Here is a 12,372-nt window from a genome sequence, read left to right as displayed (position 1 = left end):
ACCAGTCAACTACTAGATGTAGCCTTTCAATTAGTGACATCTGAACGTGGAAGTGGAGTGTTTGTGGAAAGGCGGCCTGAAATCCATTTGGTAAAAGCAATGATGTGAAAGAAAGTGAAATGAAAAGAAAAATGAAAAGAAAATGAAAAGAAAATGAAATGAAAAGAAAAAGCAATGATGTGAAAGAAAGACAGTGTGCTGATACTTTCAAAAACTCTGGCTGTAATCAGGATAGTGGTCAGTCACTCAAAGGGTAAGCGGGAGCAAGGGAGCATGTCATCCAGATGAAAGAAAGAAAAGCATCTTTGAATGCTGATAGGAAAGATCCTATAGAGATTCTTTTTTTAATAATACAGGAGAGAGGTAAGAGTTGCTAGAACTACCGCCTTGCATAGGAGAGAGGTTTTAAAATTGATTTCTTTTTTTTTTTAAGATTTATTTATTTATTTATGATAGACATAGAGAGAGAGAGAGACAGAGACACAGGAGGAGGGAGAAGCAGGCTCCATGCAGGGAGCCCAACGCAGGACTCAATCCCAGGTCTCCAGGATCGCACCCTGGGCCAAAGGCAGGCACTAAACTGCTGAGCCACCCAGGAATCCCCTAAAATTGATTTCTTATAGAAAATGCAAGAATGTCAGAAGTAGGGAGGTCCCTGGTGCTGGTCAATGCAGAGCTAGGAGGTTGGACTAGGCCATCCTGTCCAGTCTCAGAGCCAGTAGGGCCAATGTGTCAGACAAGATCCTCAGAAAGGCCTTTAACTGTAAAAAAAAAAAAAAAAAAAAAAAAAAAAAAAAAAGGCACAAGAAAAGAGGCTGTTCTCTGAGGCTGGGCCCAAGGATGAGTTTTCATCTCTCCTCGAAGAGAAGCACAGGCAGATCAATCCAATCACAAAAACATTTCAGCGGAAAATGCTGAGTTTAAGTTTGCAGCACCTCTCCAGCCTGTGGCCAGAGGTCAGAGGACCCAGAGTTTGTAAAATTGACTGCACCCCCAGGGAGGCACCGCCAGGGGCAGTCAAATCCGTGCAGTGACCTCCCCTTAGGTTTGTGTGCCAGAAGCAAAATATCGGGGAGAGAAGGAGGCGGGGAAGAGGGAGACGAGGAGGGGACGGGGGAAGCTGAGGAGGAGGAGAAGGAGGGGGGGGGGGTAAGAGGAGGAGGGAAGAGATGAGGGAGGAGGACAAGGGGAGGAGGAGGAATGGGAAGGGGGAGGCAGTCAGCAAGGTAGGCGGTTCTAAGAGAAGGAAGACAAAGCGCAGGTTTCTCTCGGCGACAAAAGCTGATATTGCTCAGAGAGGAATCAGGCAGGGCTCGAGGCGGGAGGCTCCTGGTGGCGCGCCGTGATCGTATAGTGGTTAGTACTCTGCGTTGTGGCCGCAGCAACCTCGGTTCGAATCCGAGTCACGGCAGGAGTCTTAAGCTTCCCCATATCTTTTTTTTCCTGCCATGCCAATGTCACCTGAACCCGAGGACCCGGATGCCTTCACTGCCACCAGTCCAAGCTCTGGGTTTGTCTCTCTCTCTCTCTTTTTTTTTTTTTTTTTTAAAGACACATTTATTCAGCGTCATGATCAGACTATTACATTTAGCAATCAACAGCATGGGTGCAAAAAAAAAAATCTACATTAAAACCCTTTGTTGGAATGCTTTACACTTTCCACAGAACAGAAACTAAAATAACCTGTTATACAATTAGTCACAAATACAGTCCTCGAGTTTTTTGCCCATACACATGAGTATTGTCTAAAACATGTCTTCTTTGTAGCAGCTAGGCCCTGCCACCACTGTGCTTGGCTGAGTTCACAAATCTGTTGTAACCTGTAGCTTCCCTGTCACTTCTCTGGCTCTCCTCTCCTGCTAAGCTTTGTTTCCTGGCAGTAATTAAAACCTTCTGCCACTGCCATAGCTGCTGCTGCTGCTGCTGGAACCGCCATAGCCACCTTGGTTTCGTGGTTTGGCAAAGTATTGGCCTCCACCACCATAGGGGCCAGAGCTTCTGCCTCCAAAATTTCCTCCTTTCATGGGTCCAAAATTTGAGGATTGATTGTTGTAATTGCCAAAATCGTTATAGCTTCCGCCACCTCCAAAGTTGCTTCCGTCATTACCAAATCCGTTATAGCCATCCCCACTGCCACCGTATCCACCACCACCTCGACTGCCACCGAAGCCACCTCGACCACTGAAGTTCCCTCCACGACCAAAGTTGTCATTCCCACCAAAACCACCTCCACGACCACCACCAAAGTTTCCAGAACCACTTCGGCCTCTTGGGCTGGACGAAGCTCTAGCCATCTCTTGCTTCGATAGGGCTTTCCTCACTTCACAGTTGTGGCCATTCACAGGATGGTATTTTTGAATGACAATCTTGTCTACAGAGTCGTGGTCGTCAAAGGTCACAAAAGCAAAACCTCTCTTTTTGCCACTGCCTCGGTCAGTCATGATCTCAATCACTTCAATTTTCCCATACTGTTCAAAATAATCTCTTAGATGATGTTCTTCAGGGTCTTCTTTAATGCCACCGACAAAAATCTTTTTCACAGTTAAGTGGGCACCGGGTCTTTGAGAATCTTCTCGGGAGACGGCCCTCTTTGGTTCCACGACTCTTCCGTCCACCTCGTGCGGCCGGGCGTTCGAGGCCCCGTCCACCTCCTCCACGGTGGCCTACGCGACGAACCCAAAGCCTCTGGAGCGCTTGGTGTTGGGGTCTCTCATTACCACACAGTCCGTAAGCGTCCCCCATTGCTCAAAATGGCTCCTCAGACTCTCATCGGTCGTTTCGAAGCTCAAACCTCCGATGAAGAGCTTCCGCAGCTGCTCGGGCTCTTTGGGAGACTCTGACTTAGACATGACGGCGGTGGGAGGGGAGACTTTCACGATGCTTACTCGGCGGCGTCCAGGGGCAGAAAGCTTTCTCTCTCTTTTTAGTGCTTCTCTCCCCAGCCATTCCCAAGTCCCACGGTCCTGTTGGCACTGGCTCGAAGTCCCAAGAGGAAACCGAAGTCATAAAAATAAACCTAGAAGTCTTTTCCTTTTAAGAGCGAGGGAATGACCGTCCCAATGCCCAGCCAGGTTGATTGTGGGAATCTTCTAGCACACAGAGGCCTGATTATGAATCACACATGCCACAAATCGTGGTGGCTGGGCCAGTGCTGAAGAATTGTGAACTTCTGGGGAAAACTGGAAAAGATTTTGGGGGAAGATTATTATGGCTCAGAAAAATATCTATCCTTTTGAGCATCCAGAGCAATTTAGAAAGGGGCAAGGGGACCAGGTAAGGTGCGTGTAGGGGAGAGCCGACCTGAGATGGAAGGTGGTGGGAAGGAGACAAGCAGACCCCCAAAGAATTCCAGAAGCCTACTTCTCCCATGGCACAGCGCCCTGACAACACACAAGTGGCATCTCAAATCCCCTGGGTCTTGCAGATTTTAAATGCTCAACAAACACTGTCTTCTGTTTTCTCTCTCATATTTTCAGCAGTTTATTGGAAATATCAGCATGAAGATCTTCATTTCTTGAGGCTTAACTTGCCCCATTCCTTCCCCAGTGGTCTGACATAGATTCTGAAACTAGCACCCACAAACCTTCAGAGATATTGTAACTGAGCTGAAGTGTCATACTTTGGATGTCCTCCCTCTGGCAGCCCCAGTGGTTTAATTCCACTCCTAGTTATTGACCATGGTCACCTATATCACATCTACTTTTTTTTTTCCATTGAGGCATTTTATTTGCATATATGAATTACATCCTTAGCAAAAGAATCCCAGGATTTTCCCTCCTGTGTGTTTTCGCCTTGCTTCTTCATGGTCCATGATGCCAGCTGAGGTTGTCAGTACAATTAAACCAAACTGATGGGATGGGAGCAGGTTATTCTGCCATTTTTCTAGATCTTTCAGTTGTACATCAAATCTGGGGCTGATCACTCCACACTTGTTTAACCTGCCTGTGAGGTTCACAACAATTTTCCCAGCTCTGTGATCATCAGTGATTTCAAATTTGCCAATGTAACCATGCTTCATCATCACAGTGAGAAATCAGACTAGGACTTTGGAGCATGGCCTAATAAGAATCTGGCGTTTGCCTCTCTTTTCAGCATTGTTAATTCTCTTGAGAGTATCCACCAGGACCTTCATGCGCACCATTGTGGCAGCTCAGCTCGGAGAGATGGTGGAAAGAGGATGGGAGGGGCCACATCTACTCTTTTATGTGTGTTCTTTCTACTTGGTTTTACATGGGTGAGGATAGGAATCAAGTATGTATGGACCCAGAAGGACCAGTGCCTTTTGCCACCAGGGAATGAGGAAAGTGTGATTTAGAACAGAGACAAACACCTGAATCTTGTAGTTCTCTAGAACATATTTTCTTCACCTCTTACTGTCCTGAGTAGCAGGCAGTCATGGACTATGGCCTAGAAGCTACTTCTTGGTAAGAGGGTTAGCATCCTGAATCCGGCACTGAATTAATCTGTAGTGACAGGTGCATGAAGGGGTAAGGAAGACCTACACAATAGATCTACTCAAAAAGTATAGAGCTTGCTTGGCATGTGCCAAATGGTACTTGGCACCAAGCACACGTTTACATGAGATGTATCAGGTTCTCTGGCTCACGATCATATTGTGTAGCTTTGAATAAGAATCAATAGCAAATGTGGTGTACACTGAGCATGGGAATTATGGGACAAAAGCTTTGCATTTTTCAGGTATCCTTTTATGAATGTATGAATATTGGTCTGGGAGCATCCTACACACTGCCGACCACATTTGCAGAGAGAAGACTGCCATCCTCTATGGCACTCATGACCTGGTTTTACAGTTCTCTGCATCTTATTATCCTTTTTGTCTTCCAGTGGATGTTAATGAGAATTACCACTTTTTACAATTGTTCTAAAGAGTTAAGGGCCTAATATACATGATGGCACTACCTTAGTGAGGTACAAGTCAAAAACATGGTCAAATAAGCCATTGCTGTTATTGTTAAATAAAAAATCACATTGCTACTTATATAGAAGAAGGCCTTTGTATAGTAGTGATGTTGCAAACACTGGTGCAAAACTCAACATCTTTTTTAAATGACTGCAATCTTGTGGTATTTTGATAGTGATAAGCTAATTCTGACCATGGCAGGAAGAGTTTTGTCTATCCTCAGGATTAAGGTTTATTTCAAGATTTCAGCTAGTCTATTTATAAAGCTCATCATGGCCTGGATGTTTGCCATAATAGGCCATAAATTTGGGGAAGGCGCAGGGAGAGGTCTGGAGAAAGGTAGATCATTGGAAGAACCGCTACAAGTCGGGGAATCAGGACAAGGAAAATTTAGGTCCAACAAACTTTCTTTTAACATGAGTAGAAATCCAGAGGGAGCACACTAAGCAGGGGCTTTGAATATTAATTTCTCCCGAGTGTGCAGCAATCCGTCTGTACCCAGGCCACCCTAGCATCTGTTAGACTACCATGGCTGCTCGAATTTTAGAACGCTTACAACAGGAGAAACAAGAAAAAGCACTCCCTGGTTAGTAAGGAGCAGAAGTCAGGGAATAACTAAATCCCACAGAGAACCTCAGTCAAGAAAGCTGGAAAATGTATGGGTGGTCTAGGGATGAGCTGGAGAGCTAGGAAAAGCTCCCGGCTCAGGGTGACATTAATCAGAAGCAGCCTTACACTTGGTTAAGGAATAAAACTTTGATCTTAACCTGCACAGGCCTTGAAAGGCCTTCTTACTGCATGTCCTCCAGCCTTCTCAGTCTTTACTCCAAGGGTGAGGCTGCGGGCACGACAGACTCCTCCAGGCAGAGGGACCAGAGCAAACTCAAATCTGAGCAGAACAGATGAAAGCAGTCTCAACGAGAAGAGAGAGAAATGATGACTCTGTGGTTTCTACCTCGCGGCTCTTGGTAGACCTGTGACTGAGAAAAACTTTAGAACTTGTCCTCCACCACCTTAGCTAAAATATCTACAATCTTTGCTTTTCACGTTTCAGCCTGTGATCTGCCTGTAATTCGTTTTTATGTACATTTGAAAGTATGGATTTCCCCTCCTAATATGTATAATTGAGTCTACAGACTTAATGACTAGTTGATATTACCTCCTGCCACCTGTCAGATATGATGGCTTCATTATTTGCTTCAGTCTCTATTGTGCCATCCATTCTGTTCCATGGGTTTATTTACATACCTCTGCAGAAATACCATATATATTCATTGTTATCCTTGGCAGTACATGTAGTATTTACAAGAGGAAGCAGTTCAGGGGTGCCTGGGTGGCTCAGTCTCTTAAGCGTCTGCCTTTGGCTCAGGTCATGATTCCAGGGTCCTGGGCCTCATCTTGGCATCAGGCTCCATGCTCAGGTGGGAGTCTGCTTTTCCCTCTCCCCCTGCTCATATTTGTTCTCTCCCACCCAAATAAATAAATAAATAATAAAATCTTTTTTAAAAAGAGAGAAAGCGGTTCTACCATCTCTTTCTTCTTTTTAAAAATGATTCAGTTAGCCAAAACTCTCTAGTCCTTCCAAGTATTAGAATTTGTTGGAATTCTGATTGAACTCATTTCATCTATAATTTTAAAGAAACTTTTCATTTTTATTTTATAAAGCTCCTGCTCTCATTAATGCCATGCTGCTCTATATTTACTTGAGCAGTTTTTGGTATTCCATAATAATTGTATAATATTATGGTATTCCATAATAATTGTATAATTCCATAATATTGTATAACTCTTCCTGTGTAAATATTATACATAATTTATCAGATTAATTCTTAGGTATAATTTTTCAAGTCTTTTTTTCTGTATGCTTCTGAATTAAAATTATCAGCAGTATCTAGCAAATGTGGTACACTCATTTACTGATTTGAAACACTTATTGATTCTGTTTTCTCTATAGATATCATATCATCTGCAAGTAATGATTCTTTATTTCTTCCTTTTCATTCCTTATCTAGTCTTTTCCAATTTTAAATCGTTCTAACAGACTATGATTGCACCTCCACGTGGAATAATGTTATTTTTATTTGCACAGGTGTCAATAGATCTTATCATTTGAACCCCAGATTCATCCCCCAGTTATTGAAGTCTCTTTTGAGGATTTCTATGCACATCTGAATTGCTCTCAACTTTTTATCTCCTTAAAGAATTCTTCCCCAAACATTTCTGAACTCTTGCAGTCTGGCACCCTCAGCAAACACATGATGCTCATGTTACCTTGGCCTGTACCTCCACTCAGCTTATGCTGTATTTATATTTCATATGTTCTGTGTCTCAAGTCTCATTTCACTTTTACACAGATCCTGGGGAAGGGAGTGCTAAAGGTAAATTTGACAAGGCAATGTACATTTGAAAGTGTCTCTTTTATGCTCATACTTGATGGAAATTCGAATTTCTTATAGAATCTAGGGTGGATTTCATCTGCTTTAAGATTGGAAACCACTGCTTCATTGTCTTCCAGCTTCCAGTGTCAACCTTGAAAAGTCAACTATTCTATTATTAACTGATCCTTTATGTGACTTGTATTTTTACCCCCTCTCTAGAAGGTTTTAGATTCTTTTCAATTTCCTCAGTAGTCAAGGATCAGATATTTTTATCCTTTTGACCAAATAGTCAGTCATCCCTGACTGCCTAGAATTTTTTTTTAGGGTTGTGATATGAACCTGATTTTTTGAGGTTTATCTTTCTTGCATTTTCCCTATTATTTATTTTTAGAAGTAATATTATTTAGATATTACACATCCTAGTCTTTTCCTCTACTGTAATTTTCCCCTCCCCTTCAGCACTGTTTTTGCTCGATATTCCAGAATATCGCCACACTTTCTGATCTACTTAGTGAATTTTTCATTTCTGATAGTATATTTTTACTTTACAGGAGCCTCTTTCCTCATGCAGCTAGATACATCTGTCGGTTCGGTTATTTGGTGCTGCCTCCACCTCCCTGAGTACATCAGGTTATTCTCAGCATGGTCCCATCCACGTAGCCCTTAGCCCTCAAGTCACTTTTTGTTTCTGTTTTTAAATACCTTTCTGTAAGATGATCTTCAAACAGGTAAGAATCCTGACTTTCCTATTCCTGGCTGGGAGCGGGATATTGGAAGGGTGACTGGCAGCTTGGACCCTTTGAGGGCACCGGCTCCCTGGGAGTGGAAGTGGAATTGAAGAGGATCCAACAAGGCTCACGGTATGGGGGCGAGGTCTCTGCAGGGGTCTGGTTAGTGCACAGCCGCAGCCACCGGCCGTGTGCCGTGCCCCCAGGCCAGGGACCTGTGCTGTGGCCTCCGCGTCTCGAGCACTCAGAATTCCTGGACGCGCGGTTCTTTGTGACTGTTTAGAGTGGCTGGACGTTGGCAGGAGCAAGACTAATTTTCCGTGACCACCTGATGCTACACCCCGCCTGCATCTGAGCGGTGCAGGCAGATGCATCTCCCAAACAATCCGCAAGTCTGTTTTTCTATCAGCAATCTCGGAAGCCTTAACTTAAAAAAAAAAAAAAAAGAAAAAGAAAAAAAGAAAAAGGAAAAGGAAAAAGAAAAAAAAACCTTAAATTTTACAAAAAGAAATGAAGAGGAAAAGCCCTGAAAATAAGCCCAAAACAAAACCCCGCTCTGTTTGCCTCCGAACCTGGGTGGAAAATGAAGCGGAGCTGCACCTGGTTCCACTGGGGATCGAACCCAGGACCTTCTGCGTGTAAAGCAGACGTGATAACCACTACACTATGGAACCGCAAGCCGGCAAGAGGGTCCCTGTCTCCGAGTACAAAAGTTTCTAGACAAATACGTTGAAAAATGTTTATACTTTTCCAATTGTGAGGTAGGTGACTGTGTTCAAACGCAGGGCATTTGAAACCGAGTTCCCGGCGCGCCTCCCTTGCACATGAGCTTGAAACAACCTCCAGTAAAGTCATCTGCGAACACGTAAACTACGAAACACTTCCGTAAAACCGCATCCTTGGTTTGCGCCCCTTCGAACCCTTCCAGACGGCTTCCTGTTCATCCCTACTTTCAAAGACCCGAGCCCCGAGGCGGGTAGAGCAGAGCAGCAGCTAGAACGTCCGCGCGCGCGCGCGCCTTCCCTGCGTTTCCCAGCGAGTCCCGGGTGCTGGGGAGATGCATCTGCAGGTCGAGGGAGCTGCAAACCAACTTAGCTGCACCGTCGTAACCTCCCCTCATTTGCAACGGGGTCAGAGCTGGCCCGTTGGGATTGCTCACTAGTTAAGCTTAGGATATGTATGCATTAAGGAGGGACACGAATACATGTTTTCAACGATCGGGGTTCAGAGCATGCCATCCCAAAATGCGCAGCTCTGGCATACTGCTTATATTGAGTTAAAGGCACTTGAAAAACAATAGGTAGAAAGAAGAGCACTCTTCATCTTCCTTTTTCTTCCCCGAAGCAGGAGGTACAATACCCGTGGCAAAGGTGCCCCCTCCCGGTCCCAGGAGGAAGGAAGCCTTCTTATCACCAGAGCCAGGGCTTCCAGGCCAGGAGAAATCTGTACAGAAACCCTGCTGAAACTAACCCTTATCTTCCTGGACCCTTGACCACAATTCACTGTCCTAACCCAATCCCTTTGTCTTGTCACCTTTTCAGGATTTTGGCACAGCCTACTATGTAAGTAATGGGCTCTAACTGCTGGTCTGAGCCTTTGTTTTTCTCCTGAGGGCCTCCATGTCCATGTAAAAATCACTTAATGAAATGTGTGTGTTTTTCTCATATTGATCTATTTTATGTCAGTTTAATTCTTAGGCCTGGCCAGAAACCCTAAACATGTAGGAGAGAAATTTTATCTCCCTTACACAATTTCTCTCTGTTTCTTCCTGACTGTGACACAACATGGGTCTGGGTCTCCTTCGAACTCTGTGATCTGGTCTCTAGAGCTTTGGAGAAGAGCTGGGAGACTTTTGAAAGTCAAGTCACTGCTGAGAGCCACAAAGCTCAGGAGGTTGTTCATGGGCCACATGTTCCTTTGTGTTACCTGAGACCTTTTCGGTTTACATCTTTGCTTAGGATAACATTACAGTAGCCTTAGAAACTGATGGACTTGGGCGGTTATGCCAAATCCATGGTGGGCTAAGACCAGGGTAGAAACATCTAATTGTGCACCTAGTAAACACTACCTAATAGGATTTTTTCCCCCAAGTTCTGGTGGTAAAGTGCAGGATTACAGGAGACAGAAAGATTATCAAATTGCCTGAAGACAAAATAGAAATTCATAGATTTTCTGGAACCAACAACAGAGGTTTCCAGTTTATATTGAAAAGGACATATTAGAAGATAAGATTATTTGCCACAAGCAATGACTGGACTCATGCAAACTTTAAGTTCAGAACCTTGCCCACTCATCTATCACAGCAACTTAGAATTTGTATTCTCATATCATTTTCTTGTAAGAACCAAAATACTTGTTCACAGTTTGGGAAGCCTAGAATTGACTTTATAGGTCCATGAAACATCAGCTCAGGCTTACAAAAACAAAAAACAAATCCTTGGAAGGTTATCCAATGGGAAATTCATAAAATATAATTCAAGTAATTTTTAAATTAAAATACATTCTTTCCATGCTATGACTTGTACTGGGTATTAGGAAATAACTGGATTCTCCCTGACCTTACAGATAGATATTCTAACAGGAAAAAATGCATGATTTTATTAAATACATAATTGCCTGAAAATGTGAAGAAGTTAAGATAAAGGAAGGGTAGGACATTACATGACCAACCACACATCTTGGAGACCCTCACCAAACCAACGCTTTGAGAACCAAAAAACATATTTCCAACAGACTGTCATATAAAAAACCAATACACTTACCTAGTGTACTAGATGATCAACATCTCAAATGTGAAAAAGAAAATCTACACATCTTTTGTTTTTTTACAGAGGACATTTTTTAACTTAGTAACAGAGAAAGACCCTTTAAACAACCTCAAAAGTACAAACCATGAGGTGGGAGGGAAGATAAATCCTTAACAAAATCAAAGATCTGTCATTAAGTTCCTCCACTGACAAGTCAACAGACAGGTAACACAATGGGAGATGATATTGCAAGATCTAAAATTCACAGTAGCCCAATAACCACAATACACAACATAGCCCCCTGTGTATCAACATGGAAGACATATCAACCTCAATAACAACATAGGCAAATTATAAGAAAAGAGTCAATGCCGTAAGATGCAATGCCAATGGCTAACAGACATATAAACAGATGCTCAAAATCTTTAGAAAACATAAATGCAAATAAAAACATGAGATTCATTACTCTACAGTAAAAGGTTAGATTACAAATTAGAAAGCTAAATCAATAATGTTGAGCATGGACAAGGGTAAAGGGGCACATACAGCTGGTGGGGTGTGGACTGGAGAATAAAGTGGGATCAGTTAGCCTTTCTGTTCCTATACCCCAATGAAATTCTCAAACAAGTACATAGCAGGGGTAGATGAAAAGGTGGTGTTATTTGGAATTTGTGAATCCGTCATTGGGACAGAAGAAAGGAAATGTATCATGAGTGCCCACCATGGGATTTTATAGAGCAGTTAGAAGCAGTGATTTAGGTATACACAGGACAATTTTGATGGATCTTAAAGTCATAATGTTTTCAAAAGACATAAAAAATATATAATATACCATTTATGTAAATTTATATTTGTGCACAGAATGTCAACTTTACAAAAAGATGCATATCGAAATGATGTATGATAAACAAATTAGCTTATATAAGGAGAAGAATGGCAGCAGGACCTGAGGACAAAGGGAATGCATAAACTATAAGGTGTTGTACGAAAGGACAAAGAGGTTATACACAGGCTAGACTGGCCGGCAAGAGTCCCAAGATGTCCAGAGGAAAGGAGGTACACAGAAGATCTGTCCAAGGAAGTGTCACCCCACCAGAACCCTGCCCTTTGTGGATGCCCAATGAATGCATATGCCCTCACCACTCACAAAGCACTGTTCTATCTTCGAAAAGTACCTAACATAAATTAGTGACTCAACATTTGAGGACAAAATAAATGAATTAAAGGAGAAATAAATAAATAAATAAATAAATAAATAAATAAATAAATGGTGTTGCAATATCCAATATTTCCTCTAGATGGTGACATTCTCCATGAAATAGGTATTTAATTTTTTTAATTTGAAATTTTTAAAACTTTATATTGAAGAATGCATGTTTTAAATGTTGAAGTAACCGTTTTAGTAAAAGCTCAGAAACAGAGATATCTTTTCTTTGTCAAAAAATTGAGTAAATTGCTGACGAATTGCTACATTTCACAGAAAATGGTATAAATATGATATAACTGAACATACACACAAAAAAGGGCTCTGTGGCTTAGCTGGTCAAAGCGCCTGTCTAGTAAACAGGAGATCCTGGGTTCGAATCCCAGCGGGGCCT

At 42.7% G+C, this 12,372-nt stretch overlaps 3 non-coding genes and 2 pseudogenes across 3 annotated transcripts; 2 read left to right on the top strand and 3 right to left on the bottom strand.

The window, feature by feature from the left end:
- The first annotated feature begins 1,339 nt into the window (after positions 1-1,339).
- On the top strand, positions 1,340-1,411 carry TRNAH-GUG (transfer RNA histidin (anticodon GUG)). Its single transcript has one exon. It is a non-coding gene; the product is annotated as a tRNA-His (tRNA).
- Positions 1,412-1,728: 317 nt separating this feature from the next.
- Positions 1,729-2,904, bottom strand: LOC129507573 (heterogeneous nuclear ribonucleoprotein A1-like; annotated as a pseudogene).
- An 844-nt stretch (positions 2,905-3,748) lies between these two features.
- LOC129507851 (40S ribosomal protein S15a-like) lies at positions 3,749-4,144 on the bottom strand (annotated as a pseudogene).
- A 4,484-nt stretch (positions 4,145-8,628) lies between these two features.
- Positions 8,629-8,701, bottom strand: TRNAV-UAC (transfer RNA valine (anticodon UAC)). The gene has a single exon. It is a non-coding gene; the product is annotated as a tRNA-Val (tRNA).
- Positions 8,702-12,298: 3,597 nt separating this feature from the next.
- TRNAT-AGU (transfer RNA threonine (anticodon AGU)) lies at positions 12,299-12,372 on the top strand. The gene has a single exon. It is a non-coding gene; the product is annotated as a tRNA-Thr (tRNA).

Source organism: Nyctereutes procyonoides, unplaced genomic scaffold (assembly GCF_905146905.1).
Source record: "Nyctereutes procyonoides isolate TBG_1078 unplaced genomic scaffold, NYPRO_anot_genome, whole genome shotgun sequence".
In the NCBI taxonomy this organism is placed as follows: Eukaryota; Metazoa; Chordata; class Mammalia; order Carnivora; family Canidae; genus Nyctereutes; species Nyctereutes procyonoides.
The sequence above is the reverse complement of the archived record's forward strand: the minus strand, read 5'-3'. Positions and strand labels throughout refer to the sequence as shown.